Raw genomic sequence first — 18,766 nt, 5'->3', positions numbered from 1 at the left:
GGTGACCTGACCGGCATCATCTTGGTTGTTTTAGGTACAGTTAATCTTCAGTTCCAGAGTCCATTTGTTCCCATTTCTTTGCGGTCAGTTCTCGGAATTGTGGCATTTCATGTCCTGGGTACAGTCTGGTCTCCGTGTTGCTAACTTCTCCACCTGGTGTTTTAGTATCTATAAGACAGCTCGCAGAATGTGGCTCAGAATATTATCAATAGCCCTTGAGAAAGAACTAAAGGTCTTTGACTATGTTTAATGACTATGTCATTATTATTTGGTTTCCTTTTTTTATTTTGATTGTTTCCCTTTTTTCTGCATTTCTTACTTCTCTGATTAAACTTATTCTTTGATTGAAGTTTTTCCACAGACAGAAGGCAGGCAGAGGGCATGGTATGGGAGGGGGCGGGGCAAGGACCAGAGGGTCCTGCTCCATTTCAGTCTGACCCTGAAAAGTGGTTTGGAAAAGTCAAGGGAATCTTCTAAGATGTGCTTCCAACTTTCTGGAGTCAGGCAGCCTCAGGGCCAATCTTGTCCTTGCCCCTCCTCCCCCTCTTAGATCAGGTTCTCCCAGAAGCAGCCCCAGAGATGAGAATTCACGGGCAAGTGATCTATCAAGGAAGTGTTTCCGGGAGAAACTGGGAAGGGAGTGAGGGAGCCAGGACAGGGAAGGCGAGAATACCAGCAGGAGAGAAAGGTCAGGCGGAAGGCCAGCCTCAGCCCCATCCCACAGGGAGCCATAGGGCAGAGGTCGCGGCACAGTCTTTCTCTCGCCTTGAGGCAAGTGCAGGAGTTTTCTGCATTGCTGCTGCTGCTAAGCCACTTCAGTCGTGTCTGACTCTGTGTGACCCCAGACACGGCAGCCCACCAGGCTCCCCCGTCCCTGGGATTCTCCAGGCAAGAACACTGGAGTGGGTTGCCATTTCCTTCTCCAATGCCTGAAAGTGAAAAGTGAAAGTGAAGTCGCTCAGTCATGTCCGACTCCTAGCGACCCCATGGACTGCAGCCCACCCGGCTCCTCTGTCCATGGGATTTGCCAGGCAAGAGTACTGGAGTGGGCTGCCATTGCCTTCTCCGCAGGAGTTTCCTAGGGCTGTTGTAAGAAAGGAGCACAGACTAGGTGGCTTAGAACAACAGGAGTTTCTTTCATGACTGGGCTTCCCCAGTGGGTCAGCAGTAAAGAACCCGCCTGTCAATGAAGGAGACCCGGGTTCGATCCCTGGGTCAGGAAGATCCCCTGGAGGAGGAAACGTCAACCCACTCTAGTATTCTTGCCTGGGAAATCCCATGGACAGAGGAGCCTGGTGCGCTATAGTCCATGGGGTTGCAAGAGTCATACATGACTTATCAGCTAAACACATGCACACACATATACACACATACACACGCCCTCTCTCTCTCTTTCTCAGTTCCAAAGGCTAGAAGTCCAGAAGCAAGGTGTTGGCAGGGCCAGGCTCCTGCTGAAGGCCACTGGGAAAGGTCTACCCCACGCTTGTCTTCCAGCTGACAGCCCTGGGCGTTCCTTGCCTTGTAGACTCCAGTCCCTGCCTCCATCTTTGCGTGGCCGTCTCTACTGTGTCTATATCTTCTCTTCTTCTTATAAGAACCTTTGGATCTAGGGCCCTAAGAGATAATCCAAGATGATCTTCTGACGACAGACTCACTCCTCTAATGTCTAATCCACTCTGCTGCTTTCCTAGAGCATCTGACCCTGCACAGCCTTGCGCGTGTGTGCATGTGCTTGGTTATGTCCGACTCTTTGCAGCCCCGTGGACTCTTGCCCACCAGGCTGTTTTGTCCATGGGATCCTCCAGGCAAGAATACTGGAGTGGGTTGCCATTTCCTTCCCCAAGGGATCTTCCCAACCTAGGGATCAAACCCGCATCTCCTGCCTTGACAGGCGGATTCTTTACCACTGAGCCACTTGGGAAGCCCATATTCCTGTACCTCTTCTTTTTTGTTTTTAAAATTTTGGGCTGTGCCACACAGAATGGGAAATCCCAATTCCCTGAACAAGGATCACACCCATACCCCCCCAACCCTCCTGCATTGGAAGCATGGAGTCTTAACCTCTGGACCACCAGGGAAGTCCCAGCCCTATACCACTTTTGATGACTTGATTGGAAGCCCTGGAAACCAGCAATGGCAAAAATACACTAAAAAGTGTGACCATGTGCTTGGGGACTCTAGCATCAAACAAATGGAAAAGCTGGGAAAGCCAGCCCTTCAGAGGGACAGGATCCAGAGAGCTTGGGAAATGTAGAACTGAAGAAAAGGGTCCTGGCTCAAGGTGTTACATTAGAAATGGGGTAATTGTAGCCTCAAGCACTTTCCTTCATCGAGTTCTCTTTTCACAATGCAGATTTTGGAAAGAGGAGCATCTAATTGGTCTACCTTGCCATGAGTGAACAGGGGACCTTATTTGGCAGTCCCCTAAGACTGCGCAACGGAGCAGTTAGTTCCCCTAAGAAAAACTAGGATACCATTGCCTGAAGGAGAAGGGTGCTGGGCAGCTGTAAACCCCAGATGCCCACCTAGAGTCCCTTTCCACTCCAGGTGTGCCAGGCATATCAGGGTGCTGGTGGTTTTGCAAAGACCATGCTCTTACTCTGGGTACCCAGAATGCCTTCCCTTGTGCCTTGGCCGTTAAATAGTACCTCCTCATCCTTGGAGCTCTCCATCCCTCCCCATCCCCTCGCCGGGCTGAGTTAAGGGGACTCTGTGCTCCCGCAGGGGGCCCTGGGCTTCCTTCTGTCAGCTCCTGGAGGTGGCTGCGCTGTGGTCTGCCCCTCCTCTCTCCAGCCAGCTTCTGGCTGTGGTGCCAACTCAATAAGTATTGACGTTTGGTGTGACCGGGTCTATTCTTCCTGTTCTGTGGGGGAATTTTAGCCACGGTTGAAAAGGGCAGCTTCTGCGCAAAAACGAAAATTTCGATTTCTTCGTTCCCAGTTGGGAAAATGTGTTGCAGTTCAGGGCAGCAGTGAGCTCTGTGGAGAAGGAAAGAACAAGAGAGTCAGGGAGGCGGGGGCGGTTCTGGGAAGGTGGGCTGGCAGGAAGGCAAGCAGGAGGTGCTTCATATTGTCTGGGATTAAGTTGGATCCAGAGGCTGGGATGCTGTGGGAAGGGGGGCACCCACAAGGGACCTGGAACTGGGTATGGGAACTGTTGCCCAAACTTGGCCTCTGTTCCCTGGTGCCAAATAGAAACTCGGAGACAGGGACTTTCCTGGTGGCTCAGTGGTAAAGAATTCACCTGCCAGTGCAGGAGACAAGGGTTCGATTCCTGGTCCGGGAAGATTCCACATACTTTGGGGCAGCTGAGCCCCTAAGCCACAACTGCAGAGCCCATGATATAAATCCTAACAGCCTCAAGAGTCCACGTGCCCCAGAGCCCATGCTCCACAACAAGGGAAGTCACCGCAGTGAGAAGCCTGTGCATTGCAATGAAAAGTAGCCCTCATTCACTGCAACTAGAGAAAGCCCATACGCAGCAATGAAGACCCAGCACAGTCAGAAATAAATAATAGTTAAAAAAAAGTAAACGTGGAGACAAGAATTTTGGATGTAGTAGAAAGAGTAGCTTTCATTGGTTTGGCTGGCAAAGGAGGCCACAGTGGGCTGATGCACTGAAGACTGCGTGACCTACCCTGGAGTGGGGAGTGAGGAGTTTTGTAGCATTCAAGGAGCAGGGCGTGATCAGCCTGTGGACATTTCTCAGACTGGTTGGCATCGAGGTGAAGCTTCAAGCATCACTGGCCTTCTGGTTGCAACCACGCTAGGGTCTGTGTTCTTGTGGTCAGCAGTTCCGTCTGGAGGGGGTCGGCTTCCTGCAAAAGCAACTCAGGAAAGCGTGTCAGGCCTTTATCTGTAGCTTCCAGGGAACTGGGGGTTCTGTGATTCGGCTAAGGGGCAGCATTATAGTCTAAATTGTTGCCAGTTCTCCAGCCCCAACAGCTAGTCCTCGTTTCTTACCTCTTCACGTTTCCCAGTCATTACCTCTCAAGTCAGCATTTCACTTCAAAAGACAAGGACACAGGGGTTTGTACATGGTTTCAGAATCAACAGCCATCCCCAGGGGAGGCAGTGCCACGTGGACCCCAAGGCCCAGGCTTTGAAGTCTTGGGTTCAAGTCCTCTTTTGCTAACAAGCTATGTGAATGTGGGCAAGTTATTGACGTCTGAGAGCCTCAGTTTCTTCCATCTGTAAAATGGGGATAAGTAGCGCCCCCACATGACAGAATGGTTCCAGGGACTAAAGGGAACAGCCCAGTTTGGTCCATGGTTTATAACGTTTGCTCAATCAATACACTTGTCTCTCTGCAGTCCCTGAACAGTGCACACAGAACTCTGGTCTCAGGCCAAATCCAGCCTGGCTTTTGTGAATAACGTTTTATTGGCAAACAGCCAGGCCCACTCGTTTACGTTTGTGGCTTCTCACATGATACAACAATAGCAGGCTTTGCTGCCAAAATCTTGGCTCGCTGTGCACTGATGCCCGAAAGCAAAAGGGAGGCAGAGGTTCAGGGGAACGAGCAAAGAGTAGCTTTATTCTTTGCCAGGCAAAGAGGGACTAGAGGCTAGTGCCTCAAGAACTGTGCCTCTCTCTGTGGGAAGCAGGGAGAGGTTTTTTTATCCGGGGCTTCGGGAAGTGAAGGCCTTGCATTTCTTTTCTTCTGCAAATGTACTGCCAAAGCTGGCATCAGGTGGCTGAGCAGCTGGGTCCAGTGTCCCTGAAGTTATTGGGCCCTTGACCTTCTTTTTGAAATGCAGACTGCTACCAGAGAGTGTAGGAGGTGAACAATGCCAGGTGCAGAGTACAATTCACACGGTGTCTGAGAGTAATTAGCTTTGTTTAGCTTTGTGAAGGACAAGTCTAGCTGTAAGCGTTCATTAGTAGTGATAGCTAAAGACTACACGACTGAACCCACTGAGCAGCAGCAGCAGCAACGGTGTTTAGCTCGTGCAGGCCTGTTTGGCTGGCATATGCCAAAGGCTGTTCACTCGTTTCTGTTTTTTTCTACAATGTTCTCATCCAGATCTCCACCAAGTAACTCTCGTCACGGCCCCAGAAGCCCTTCTGCCGTGAAGCGTCTTGGCGAGCAGAGAGCAGGGTGCCTTTGAGTTTAGTGCAGATTTTGTTGCTCAGTTGCTCAGTCGTGTCCGACTTTTTGCGACCCCATGGACGCACGCCAGGCTTCCCTGTCCTTCACTATCTCCCAGAGTTTGCTCAAACTTATGTCTGTTGAGTCGGTGATGCCATCCAATCATCCCATTCTCTGTTGCCCCCTTCTCCTCCTGCCCTCAATCTTTTCCAATGTCAGGATATTTTCCATTGAGTTGTCTTTCCACATCAGGTGGCCAGAGCTTCAGCATCAGCATCAGTCCTTCCGGTGAATATTCAGAGTTGATTTCCTTCAGGATTGAGTGGTCTGATCTCCTTGCTGTCCAAGGGACTCTCAAGAGCCTTTCGCAACACCCCAATTCGAAAGCATCAGTCCTTCGGCGCTCAGCCTTCTTTATGGTCCAACTCTCACATCCATATTACTGGAAAAACCATGGCTTTGACTGTGCAGGCTTTTGTCAGCAAAGTGATGTTTCTGCATTTTAATTCACGGTCTTGGTTTGTCATAGCTTTTCTTCCAAGGAGTAAGCATCCCATTCAGCATCTTCCTTACCTACAATCATGTGTTAGGACATGGTGTCCAGGGTCAGACAGGGAACCCCCTCCCCTTGGCCCCCCATCATGAGTCAGAAAAGGGCATCATTGGTAATGCCTATGAAAATATTCCTGACTTAAAGTAGAGCTTTCCGGGGGATATGGTGGTCTTTCTAGTGGGCTCTGGACACCTCACTTCTCTTTGCATCAGGATTGAAGGGTTAGGAGTGTTGGTTCTGGGCAAATTACATCACTTCCTCTGTGTGCCTCAGTTTCTCTATCTGTAAAGTGGGAATAATGCTAGCATGTTCCTCATAGGGTTTTTGCGAGGATGGAGTCAGTGTGGGTACAGTATTTCTCACAGGGCCAAGGACACAGCAAGCACTCAGTAAATGTTTGCTGATTTGTGATAGTTTTGTAAATCATCTGGGTAGGGACATGGAAACGGCTTCTCTGGTGGCTCAGCAGTCAATAATCTATCTGCCAATGCAGGAGACCCAAAAGACTTGAGTTCGATCCCTGGGTCTGGAAGATCCCCTGGAGAAGGAAATGGCTACCAACTCCAGTATTCTTGCCTGGAGAATCCCAGGGAGAGAGCAGCCTGCGGGGCTGCCGTCCATGTGGTCGCAGTGACTAAACAATAACAGCAGGGACACGGAGAAGACCCTTCTAGAGACCCTCTCCTGAGCTCGCTGACAGTGCTGGTAGCCCTGGAGCCCCGATGTGCAAGGACCAGTGGGCAAGTCAACCCCATCTGCTCTGACCTTTGTGTCCAGTCAACTTCTCTTCAACGAGGCTCTTTTACGAGCCGCTTCTTCGCTGCACACTGTCAGGCAGAGGAGGTGTTTTTCAGGCCAGCTGACAGTGTGAAGTGTGAAAAGGTTAAAGTGGGGAGGTGGGAGATGAGGTGTACATAATGGAAAGAACGTGAGGCCCAAAGCAGGGTGGTGGTGTTCTGACCCGTCTTCCCTCAATGTCCATGCCGGAGTCATAATTGCTAAATGGAAGTAGCTATGCTCACTCTGTCCCCAACATGCCTTCCTTAAATCACTCCGTGGACCTGGGTTCTGGGTTGGAACTGTTAATCATGACACTCCCATGCCTGGAAGATAGTCATGTGACCCGGATGGCCAGTCATAAAGTGCCAACCTCCTGGTGATGTAATCAGGCCAATCAGATTCTCCTTTCAGATTAGCCTGTGGATCTGGGGAGATGGATGCTTTTGTTCTCCTAGGGTTGCTAGGCCAGGAGGAAGCATGTGGGCAGAGCCTGAAAAACAGAAGCAAGCAGAGCTCATAGATTGGTAAAGACAGGGTCCTGCTGACAGAGATCCTTCCAGCTCCTGGATACAGCCATGCCTGGAGCCAACCACCCAGACCTCCCCAATTATATGAGCTCTTTTGAGCTTAGACTCTTATTTTAAAAAAATATTTTTTAAGATTTATTTTAATTAATTTGGCTGTGCCAGGTCTTAGTTGCAGCAAATGGGATTTAGTTCCCCAACCAGGGGTTACACCCAGTTCCCCTGCATTGGGAGCTTGGAGTCTTAGCCACTGGACCACCAGGAAAGTCCCTGAGCTTAGACTCCTTTGAGATAGGTTTCTGCAACTTGAAACTAAATGAGGATAAACAGTGTGGGATTTATTGAGCACTTACCCTTTGGCCAGACACAGTGCTAAGAGTTTGATGAACATTATCTAATTCTTTTCCGGCGAGTACTTCATTTGCTAGTATGTAAAGTAGGTGTGTTCTGACTTGGTGACTCAGACAGTAAGGAATCTGCCTGCAGTGCAGGAGACCCAGGTTTGATCCTTAGGTTGGGAAGATCTTCTGGAGAAGGGAATGGCTACCCACTCCAGTAGTCTTGCCTGGAGAATTCCATGGACAGAGGAGCCTGACAGGCTACAGTCCATGGGGTCACAAAGAGTCGGACACAACTGAGTGACTAACACTTTCACTTTCAAAGTAGGCGTAATGTTGTAAGAATAAGATTGTTGGGAGACTTAAGTAAGTAAAACATACAGAGCACCTGGCATATCGTAGTAGTGTTACAGGGAAGAACTGACTCCATGTTGGATCTGTCTCTCTTACTTTAACCTTTGCTTCAGTTCACTAAAAGTATACTGTCCATACATAACAGCCTGCCTCAGGGATCCCTGCCCTTCTGCCTGAAGGTTAAACCAAAATGCCTTTGTTTGGGACCCTGTCCATCTGTGGATGGCTACAGGAAGGAAGAAATGAACACATCCCCTCCCTGAGACTGGCCATTCTAGGAGACATTTGCAAGATTAATGGCATCCAGCCCCTGTAAGATGGTTATTTTGAGACATTAGTCTTCCATCTTCTTGGTCAGCAGGCTTTCCGAATAAAGTCGTTTTCCTTGCCTCAACACCTCGTCTCTTGGTTAACTGGCCTGTCATGTGGCAAGCAGAGCGAGCCTGGACTCTGTAACAGCAGGTCCTCATGAGACATCAGATACTTTTCTCAGACTAGGGAACTCTGTGATGAGCATCTTTGAATGTACCTTTCTGAGCAATTGCTTCTCTGTTTCTCAAAGTGGAATTTCAGGATCAAGAGTGTGCCCTTGTTAAGGTCCTCAACACACAGCCCCTGACTGCTCTTCAGAAACATGCCAATTGTATTAGTTATCTGTTGCCATGTAACAAATCACCACCAATTTAGTGGCTTAAAGAGCACATCTCTATTAGCTTACCATTTCTGTGGATCAGGAGCCCAGGTGTAGATAGGTTAGGGCCTCTGCTTTAGTCTTTTTAAAAAAATTTATTCTAATTTATTTTAGCTGTGCTAGGTCTTTGCTGCTGCACTCGGGCTTGCTCTAGTTGCAGAGTGAGGGCTGCTCTCTAGCTGCAGGGTGCAGGCTTCTTATTGCGCTGGCTCCTCTTCGTTCAGGGTTCCAGGGCACATGGGCTCTGGAGCTTGGGCTCAGTAAATGTCATGCATGGGTTTAGTTGCCCTGTGGCATGTGGCATCTTCCCAGGCCAGGGTTCAAACCCGTGTCCGCTGCATTGACAGGTGGCTTCTCAACCACTGGACCACCAGGGAAGTCCTGCTTCAGTCTTTCGTAAGCCTACAGTCAAGCTATTGGCTGGGGCTGGGGTCTCATTTGAAAGCTCCACTGAGATAGGATCTGATTCCAAGCTCACTCGGGTTGTTGGCAGGACTGAATTCCTCCAGAGCTGTTTGCTAAGGGTCTCATTTCCTCACTAGCTGGAGGGCCATGTATAGCTGCTGGCCATGCTGGCCTTTGCAACATCAAGTGTAGTTTGAGAAGGCAAACGCAGAAAGCATGCCAGCAAGATCATCACAGTCTCTCATAACCACAGAAATGACATCCTGCCACCTTTGCTGCATTCTGCTGGTTAGACACAAGTCCCATGTCTCACTCACAGTCACAAAGAGGGGAATTACATGAAGGTGGGCTCACTGGGGACCATCACTTCTTTCTTTTGTGAATTGTGTTCTTTGTGTTTGCCTAGGAAATCTTTCTGATTCCAAGGCCATAGGATTTCTTCCTATGTCCTCCCCTATTTTTTTTAAAAAAATATTTATTTATTTTTGGCTGTGTCGGGGCTCAGTTGCAGCACTCAAGACCCTCGTCGCAGGACCTGGGTTCAGTAGTTGCCCTGTGGCGTGTGAGATCTTAGTTCCCCAACCAGGGGTCAAACCCACCTCCCCTGCATTGGAAGGTGGATTCTCAACCACTGGACCACCAGGGAAGTCCCCAGTAGTTTCATAGCTTTAGTTTTTGCACTTAGGCCTGTGAGCCCTTTGGAATTAATTTTTCTATCTAGTGCAGGGTGCAGATTGAGGTTTATATGTTTGCAAATGATGTCCAACTGAATGATGTAATGACAGTTGAAGAGAAAACTCTGCACATAGCATGATTAAAAGTCCAATAATTAGATCTTACATATCATGAGCGCTTACTATGGGTAAGGCTCCAGCTAAATGTTTTTACCTGTGTTGTTTCAGGAAGAACTAGTTAAATATATTCTCAGAGCTATGCATGTGATAAGTTAGAACGCACCCTTGACTGATGCATGACCTGTGAGATAACTGGTTAAACTGACAAAGCAAGGTATAGCGAAGACTGCCAGTTTGTGCAAAATGAAATGGCGTGCAGAGACACACACATGTAAACATGTGTTCAAAACCGTATTTGCTTGCACAGTACATCTCTGGGAACATACAAAGAAATTGCTAAGTGTGGTTCCCTCCGGGGAAGGGAACCTGGTGATTGGAATGAGGAGAGGGAAGGAGATTTTTCGCATATGGCATTCTATAACATTTGAATTAAAAGCTGCCCCAGGTCTTACCGTGGCACTCAAATCGTTGATCTTCATTGTGGCATGTGGGATCCTTAGTTGCAGCATGCAAACTCTCAGGTGAGGCTTAAGGGCACTAGGGGAAGCCCAGGTGGCTCAGTGGTAAAGAATCTGCCGGCCCTGGGTGGGGAAGATCCCCTGGCGAAGGAAATGGCCACCCACTTCGGTGTCCTTGCCTGGAAAATCCCAGGCCAGGGATGGGAGCCTTGCGGGCTACAGTCCGTAGGGTTGCAGAGAGTCAGACACAATTTAGGGATGCATGCATGCATGTGGGATCTAGTTCTCTGACCAGGGATCGAACCCAAGTCCCCGGCATTGTGAGTGTGGAGTCTTAGCCACTGGACCGCCAGGGAAGTCCCTATACCTTTTGCATTTTAAAACCTGTGTATTTCACAACTTGTGTCGATGTTACCTGCACAAAGAATACATAAAGTTAGAGAAAAAGAAAAGAACTCCTGGTGGTCTGCCCTCAAAGCTTGTGCTTTTGTCCACCATCCTGGCTCTGTTTATCATTTTATTGCTTCACCTCTCTCTGTCTGGATTTTCCTGTCTGTTAACGGTGGATGGTACAGCACCTACCTCATAGAACCTCCATGACAACTGGGGCAAAGAATATAAAACTCTTAGAGCAGGGCCCTGCCCCCGGAGAAAGCTTAATCAATGCTACTATCATGATTTTATTCATAGAAAAAAAAATCAGAAACGTACATGGCAGGTTCATAGAGGTTTCTCCAGCTCTTGGATAATATACCATTTTAATTTCCCCCCTTTTCCCCAAGAAGAAAAAAAAGTTACACACGGTTTTTATATTGAACATTTCCACACCTTCCCTGTCCAGCCCATCCCAGGAGTCCCTGCCTACACATTCTCTGGGGGATTCTATTCAGACTTTAAGTCGTGGCTGCGGTTGGATAAGGCCAGGCTCGTCTGGCCTGTGTCTAGACACCTCATTTCCCTCGGTTGTTGTAGAAAAGAGAGATTTCTTAACATTGGAAAGGTGTTTCTGAACAAAACCCCAGGGCCAGGGGGAAGAATGGAAGGAGGGAGGGAGAAAAGAGAATTGCGCTTACCTAAAAAAAAAATTAATTTTGTTTCTGCCAGGTCTTCATTCCTGTGCACGGACTCGCTTCAGCTGCGGGGAGCAAGGGGGCTGCTCTTTGCTGTGCGCAGCTTCTCATTGCAGGGGCTCCGTTTGCCACAGGACACAGTCTCTTGGCCCGTGGGCTTCAGCAGTTGGCAGCATGTGGTCCCAGTAGTTGTGGCTGGTGGGCTGTCTACAGCGCAGGCTCAGTAGTTGTGGCCCATGGACTTTAGCTGCTCGGTGCCATGTGAGATCTTTCCGAATGAGGGCTCAAACCTGTGTCCACGGCATTGCAAGGTGGATTCTTATCCACTCTACCACCTGGGAAAGTGAAAGTCGCTCAGTATGCAGTCCATGGAATTCTCTAGGCCAGAACACTGCAATGGGTAGCCTTTCCCTTCTCCAGGGGATCTTCCCAACCCAGGGATTGAACCCAGATCTCCCGCATTGCAGGCAGATTCTTTACCAGCTGAGCCACAAGGGAAGCCCAAGAATACTGGAGTGGGTAGCCTATCCCTTCTCCAGTGGCTCTTCCTGGCCCAGGAATCGAACTGGGGTCTCCTGCATTGCAAGTGGATTCTTTACCAGCTGAGCTACCACCAGGGAAGTCCCCTGCTTACTTTTTTTTTTTTTTTTTGAAATATTTATTTATTAGGTTGCACTGGTCTTAGTTGAGTCACATGGGATCTTCGGTCTTCGTCACAGCATGTAAGGTCTAGTCGTCTGAACAGGGATGTAACCCTGTATTGGGAATGTGGAGTCTTAGCCGATGGACCACCAGGGAAGTCTCTGAATGTGCTCACTTTATTATTATTATTTTTTTTAAGATTTTTTTTTGTGTGTGGATCATTGTCTTTATTGAATAGGTGGATTCTTTACCAGCTGAGTTACCACCAGGGACGTCTCCTGCTTCCTTTCTTTTTGGAAATAGTTGTTTATTAGGTTGCACTGGGTCTTAGTTGAGTCACACAGGATCTTCAGTCAAGTCTTTATTGAATTTGTTACAATATTGCTTCTGTTTTATGGTTTGAGGTTTTTTTTTGGCCATGAGGCACGTGGGAATCTTAGCTTCTGGACCAGGGAATCGGGACGTGCGCCCCCTGCATTGGATGGCAAAGTCCTGGGCTGCTAGGGAAGTCCCATCAGTTGAACTGTTGAAGCTTCTAGCTAACCTACTATTTCTGTCTCAGCGATGAGGAACTGCAGGGGCAAGTGGCCTGGTGTGCCTGTGGACATCAGTTACCCAGTTTCTTCTCCCCACGTCACATGTGTAGGTGTTGGTCTGGGGAACAGGGTGGAAAGTAAAGCCAGGTGTCCTGCAGTTCAGCCTTAGAATGCCTAAAATGTATTATTGCCTGGAAAATTCCTTTTGTTCAAGCCTGGGCGAGTCCGGCCTAGGCTTTTACAAATTTGTATATCTACTTGTGGTTTAGTTGCTAAGTCATGCCTAACTCTTTGCAGCCCCATGGATTATAACCTGTCAGGCTTCTCTGTCCATGGGATTTCCCAGCAAGAATACTGGAGAAGGTTGCTTATATACGTAGGCTTCCCAGGTAGCACAATGGTAAATAATCCACTTGCCAGTGCAGAAGATGCAAGGGATGTGGGTTCGGTCCCCGGGTCAGGAAGGTCCCCTGGAGAAGGAAATGTTAACCCACTCTAGTATTCTTGCCTGGGAAGTCTCATGGACAGAGGAGCCTGGTAGGCTACAGTCCATGGGGTTGCGAAGAGTCAGACATGACTGAGCAAGCGCAAAACATGCCTGGGTGCACGGTGATGCCTTCCACACTGTAGCAATGCAGCATATAAGCTGTTGCAGGAATAGATTCCCAGAATAGCGCTTGTGCTAGCCCCTTTTACAGATGAGGAAACTGAGGCTCAGAGAGGGCAAGCAACTAGTCCAGATCTCTCAGCAGGCTCGTGGTGGTGCTGGAATCCAGGTGCACTGGCTCATGGTCCTAGCTCTTTCCCTACCATGTTGCTCCCAGAAGTGGTTTCTCTCTGGCTGAGGGATTTTTATTCCAATTTGGGAAGAGATTCCCTGAAACGAAAAAAGGGCTGCTTAGCCTTCATCTCTTGGCAGACATGTGATGGGAAAGTTAGACCAGTGCATTACCGATCCCTTTTCATTCAAAGTTAATTACATCATATAGGATTTGAAGAGTGGCAGTGAGCCCCTCCAGAAGTTTCTAGTGGACAGATGGAGGCTTTACACTTAAACGGTTATGCACAGGTCAGGTCCATGGCGTCAAATGACTCCTAACAACATCATGACCTCATGAGACTTAATAGACAGAGGCCATTTCCTTCTAGTGTGGTGATCTTAATAACCGTACCAATATCTTGGCTATATGTCTATAACTTTGAGTTGGTTCCTTATGAGTTTGCCACACAAAATAAGCTCTGTGCTTGCAAGAAGAGACTTTTGGGAAGACTTTTCATTTATTGAATCCACAAATCTTTATTACACATCTACTGTGTATCATGCACTAACCTAAAAGCCAGTGATGTACTTGGGATAGGACCTAAAAGCCAGTGATGTACTTGGGATAGGACCAACACAGTCTGTGTCTGCAGAGGTTCACAAGGAATTCATCTGCAAACACAGACAATCCTGAGAGGGTGGCTTAAACAAATGGGGGCTTAGTTTTATCTTCTAAAAAGAATTCCTGAGGTAGGCAATTCAAGGATGGGGCAGCTGTTCAGTGATGCTATCAGAGCCTCAGACTCTGTATCTTTTGTTTTTGCCACTCACTAGGAGGTTTCTGAGAAGACGATGGCACTCCACTCCAGTACTCTCGCCTGGAAAATCCCATGGACGGAGGAACCTGGTGGGCTGCAGTCCATGGGGTTGCTAAGAGTTGGACACGACTGAGCAACTTCACTTTCACTTTTCACCTTCACGTGTTGGAGAAGGAAATGGCAACCCACTCCGGTGTTCTTGCCTGGAGAATTCCAGGGATGGGGGAGCCTGGTGGGCTGCCATCTATGGGGTTGCAGAGAGTCTGACATGACTGAAGTGACTTAGCAGCAGGAGGTTTAGCCTCATGGTTGCAAGATGGCTGTTGTGATTCCAGACATTATGTCTTTATCCCCAGTGGATCAAAAGCCTTCTTCTCCCAGGGCCTGGTCTTTTTTTGTTTGTTTGTTTCCCAACAGACTCTGCTTCTAAGTCATTGGTTAGGATTATGTCTGTCACGTGGCCACCACTGGCTAGAAGGTACCTTCAAAAGTGAAGGGGGAGATTGCTGTTGGATGAACCATCCTCTAGTATGTACCATCCTGCCTGAATGTCCAAAGGAGCAGACGGTAGAAAACAACTTCATTGCTCAAAAACCATTAATTACTATGGGGACAGTGTGGTTGCCAAGATATCCTGTGTTTTAGTGTGGGTTTCTTTGGAAGTAGACTCTGAGATAAGGATTTAAGACTAGCGATTTTACTGGGGCGGGTGATCCTAGGACACAGTGGTACAAGAGTAGGAAATTAAAATGAAGAAGGAAGGCTATCAGTTGAAGAGTTCGCTGCTGTGGGCGGCTGGGGTTCACTCCCACTGGGAAACTCTGGGGGATGGAGTAGAACAGGCCTCAGAGCTTTTCCCTCCCTGAAGGAGGGAGATAGCTGAGAATGTTTATCCTCCAACTTATTTCACGCTTGGTGTTCTGGGAGCCTTCTCACCTGGGGAGAGGAGTCCATACATGGAAAGACACAGGTGTGTGTAGTGGATGCTGCAGAAATGCACTAAGTGGTTGGGAGCCTAAGGAGCTATGATGGGCATTAACTCTACCTGAATCATCATAAATCATCATATCCCGAGAGCTTTTAACCGAAGTTGGGGATTAGGTAAGCCCTTTCCAAAGAGGAGTTTTCCCCCGTGGCTCAGATGGTAAAGAATCTGCCTGCAATGCAGGAGACTTGGGTTCAGTCCCTGGGTCGGGAAGATCCCCTGGAGAAGGGAACGGCAGTGCACTCCAGTACTCTTGCCTGGGGATTTCCATGGACAGAGAAGCCTGGCGGGCTACAATCCATGGGGTGGCAAAGAGTTGGACACAGCTGAGCGACTAACACTTTCACTTCCAAAGAGGTAATTTTTAAGTTGAGATATTTTTAAAAAATTGGGGATAAGAGTATTTCAGTTAAAGGGAACAGCATGTGCAAAGCCTCAGAGGCAGCAACGAACTTCATGTGTTCGAGGTCCAGGTGTGTGAGGCTGGCGAGGCTGGCAGGGCCTCAGGGCTACACACGCGCACAAATCCAGAGCTTACTGATTTAAAAAATATCGGCTTTCCCATGACACTCGACGCTTCATAATGAAAGGAAACCCTTCTTTCCAGCATCCTGACTTCTCCCTCCTTCCCTTCTGCCCTTCTCTTTCTTTCAAATATTTGTTCCTTGCATCTCTGAAATGCACTCCTCCCCGCTTCTCAAAGTGTCTCTCACATCTTCTAGTAATAATATTGGTATGACTCTGCCTAAGTCACAAGTACTTTTTTTTTTTTTTTAAACAGACTTTCTTTCTCTCGCTCATTCACTTCTGGCCACACTGGGTTTTCGTTGCTTCGTGGGCTTTCTCTAGTTGCGGTGGCGGGGGCTACCCTCTAGCTGCGGTGTGCATGCTTTTCATTGCTGTGGCTTCTCTCATTGAGGAGCATGGCCTCTAGGGAGCACGGGCTCTAGTAGTTGTGTTAGTTGCCCCAAGGCAGGTGAGATCTTCCCAGACCAGGCATTGAACCTGTGTCCCCTGAGTTGGCAGGCAGATTCTTAACTGGAAACCTGGTCACAGAGTATTTTCACACCTTATAGTGTGATACCCTTATAGTGCCCTGCTGGAACTGGTGGGTACGATTACCCACTTTTTGCAGCTGGGAAAGAAAAAAACAAAACTGAAGCTCAGAGAGGCAGCTTCTCAGGGCTCACACAGATGCTGATTTAAGACTCAAGACCAGCCTCCTGAACCCCTGTGCAAAGCCCTTCTCTACCAGCTTGGGGTTCAGCATGTGGCTTTACTCCTAGAGGTGGCGCTTTGTTTGGTTTCTGCCTTGGAAGCCTTCCGATTTTATCCTGCGTCTTCAGTTGACCGGCTGAGTAGTCAGAGCATCCCGGGTTTGATGTGCACCTCCCCCTCCCCCGGCCCCAGCGTCATTGAAAAACATTACTTTCTGTTCATTTTACAGTGACTGAGCATGATTCAGGTAGATTCTATCAAAATCCTCAGGAAAAAATAGAATGATCAAAGCCTACAAGGTTGCCTTTGCAATGAGGCGTGGAAGAAGTTCTCCTTATGGAGACGAGGGACATGGGACCCAGTGAAGGAAAGTGCCTGTACCGGGTGGAGGGGGTCTCATCCACCCTGCCACCGCCCCTTCTCCTGGCTGAGGTCATAGTGCCTTGGTTGTCCTTTGGGGACACTCCAGTATTCTGGCTTGGAGAATTCCATGGACTGTGTAGTCCATGGGGTCGCAAAGAGTTGGACACGACTGAGTGATTTTCACTGTCCCCTGGGGAGTCAGCTACATTTGCCAGAGAAAAGACAGGATACTCAGTAAAGTTTGAACTTCAGATTAAACAGCAACAACAGTTTTATTTTCTTTCTTAAATAATTAATTAGTGGCTTCGCTGCATCTTGGTTGCTGTGCACGGGCCTTCTCTAATTGTGGTAGATGCGGTACCCTCTAGCGGGGCATGGGCTTCTCACGGCGGTGCCTTCTCTTGTGAAGCACAGCGTCCAGGGCATCATGCAGGCTTCAGCAGTCGTGGTTGTCAGGCTTAGCTGCCCCACGGCATGTGGGATCTTCCTGGACCAGGGATCGAACCTGTGTCCCCTGCATCAGCAGGTGGATTCTTTACCACTGGACCCCCAGGGAAGTCCAACAACAGTTTTAAAATATAAGTGTCTCCCACATACTGCATGGAGGATATTTATACTAAAATTTTATTATTCATCTGAAATTCAAATGTAACTCTGTGTGTGTGTGTGTGTGTGTGTGTGTGCGTGTGTGTGCACACTCAGTCGTGTCTGACTCTTTGTGGCCCCATGGACTGCAACCCGCCAGGCTCCTCTGTCTATAGGATTCTCCAGGCAAGAATACTACAGTGTGGGTTGTCATTTCCTCCTCCAGGGCATCTTCCTGACTCAGGGATCAAACCTGCATCTCTTTAGTCTCCTGCATTGGTAGGTGGATTCTTTACCTCCGGCGCCCCTGGGAAGGCCTCAGATGCCACTGAGGCCTCTGTTTTTATTTGCTACATCTGGAAGCCAGGACGTCTCTTAACTCAAATGATGATGATGGGACCGATTCACGCTCCCTTGGTTTCAGGAGCAGGCGGGTGATTGATCCAGGCTTGGCCAGGCAGTGCCTTCTACTCCTGTCATTCCTAGAGATTGGGTCAGAGAAGGGAATCCTGGAAATCTGACTTGCACCACTGAGAAAGACATTTGTTCTTTTTGTTGGGATCGCTAAGTGATGAAAAAAGTACCTCCTGGGGTTCCAACCAATGAGAATCTGAGTAAGAACAAAGCCAGGAGAGGACCAACAACTGAGAGATGGAGAGGAATGGAGAGAGAAGAGATTAAACCCTAAAGACGTTATTAGGGGGTCCTGGGACCCATCTCATTGAATTGTACCTTCAGTTAAGCTCCCACATGTCGATGGAACAGTTGAGGACTGTTTGGATCATGGTGTAATTGAAGATAACGATAGTAACATGATAGAGTGGAAGGCAAACTCTTTAGTGGGGACGGTTAACTGCGTGTGTTCAAGCTCAGTCATGACCAACTCTGCGACCCCATGGACTGTAGCCCACCAGGCTCCTCTGTCCATGGAATTTTCCAAGCAAGAATACTGGAGCGGATTGCCACTTCCTTCTCCAGGGGATGCTCCCGACCGAGGGATCGAACCCACGTCTCATGCATCTCCTTCATTGGCAGGCAGATTCTTTACCACTGTGCCACCTGGGATAACTAAGGGGATGGTTATGGGAGATATCAGTCCTACTCAGATGGTGGTTGAAGGGGTCCTAGAGCAGAATGGTATGGTAAAATCAAGGGGAGCATGTGTTCTTGCTGGTGATGGCTCTGCTCAGGGTGCTGCTGCTGCTAATGGAGATGAGGACGCTAGTGATGAAGAGTAGGATGGTGTTGGTAAGAGAGGATTAAACAAGGGAAAGAGTAGTTGTCAGCCTTAGTCTATCACCACATCCTATCAAGGCAACCCCTCTCAATTAAAAAGATAATCTATTCACTTCCCCACCTAGTCCCAGCTGCCACCACCGAGGCCTGACCATCCAAACACCTCTTGTGCTTCTATTGTTGAGTTGCTCCTAACTGGCTTCCTTTCTTCCTGTGCTGTCTCTCTATAGTCTCTGCTCCACAATAAAATCGGTAGGGAGAGTGAGATTTTAAAAAATGTAAATTACAACTTTTCACCTACTCTTCTCAAAACTGACCAGGAGCCGAGACTAGAAACCAGACTCCCTTTTATTGACGGATAGTTGATTTACAATGTGGTCTTTTAAAATTTTTATTTATTTCTAATCGGAGTCTAGTTGCTTTACAATATTGCGTTGGTTTCTACCATACATCAACATGGATTAACCACAGGGACACATACGTCCCCTCCCTCTGGAGCCTCCCTCCCACCTCCCACCCCATCCCACCCCTCGAGGTTGTCACAGAGCACAGGGTTTGAGCTCCC

This window comes from Ovis canadensis, chromosome 24 (assembly GCF_042477335.2).
Source record: "Ovis canadensis isolate MfBH-ARS-UI-01 breed Bighorn chromosome 24, ARS-UI_OviCan_v2, whole genome shotgun sequence".
Taxonomy (NCBI): domain Eukaryota; kingdom Metazoa; phylum Chordata; class Mammalia; order Artiodactyla; family Bovidae; genus Ovis; species Ovis canadensis.
Note: the sequence above shows the minus strand (reverse complement) of the source record.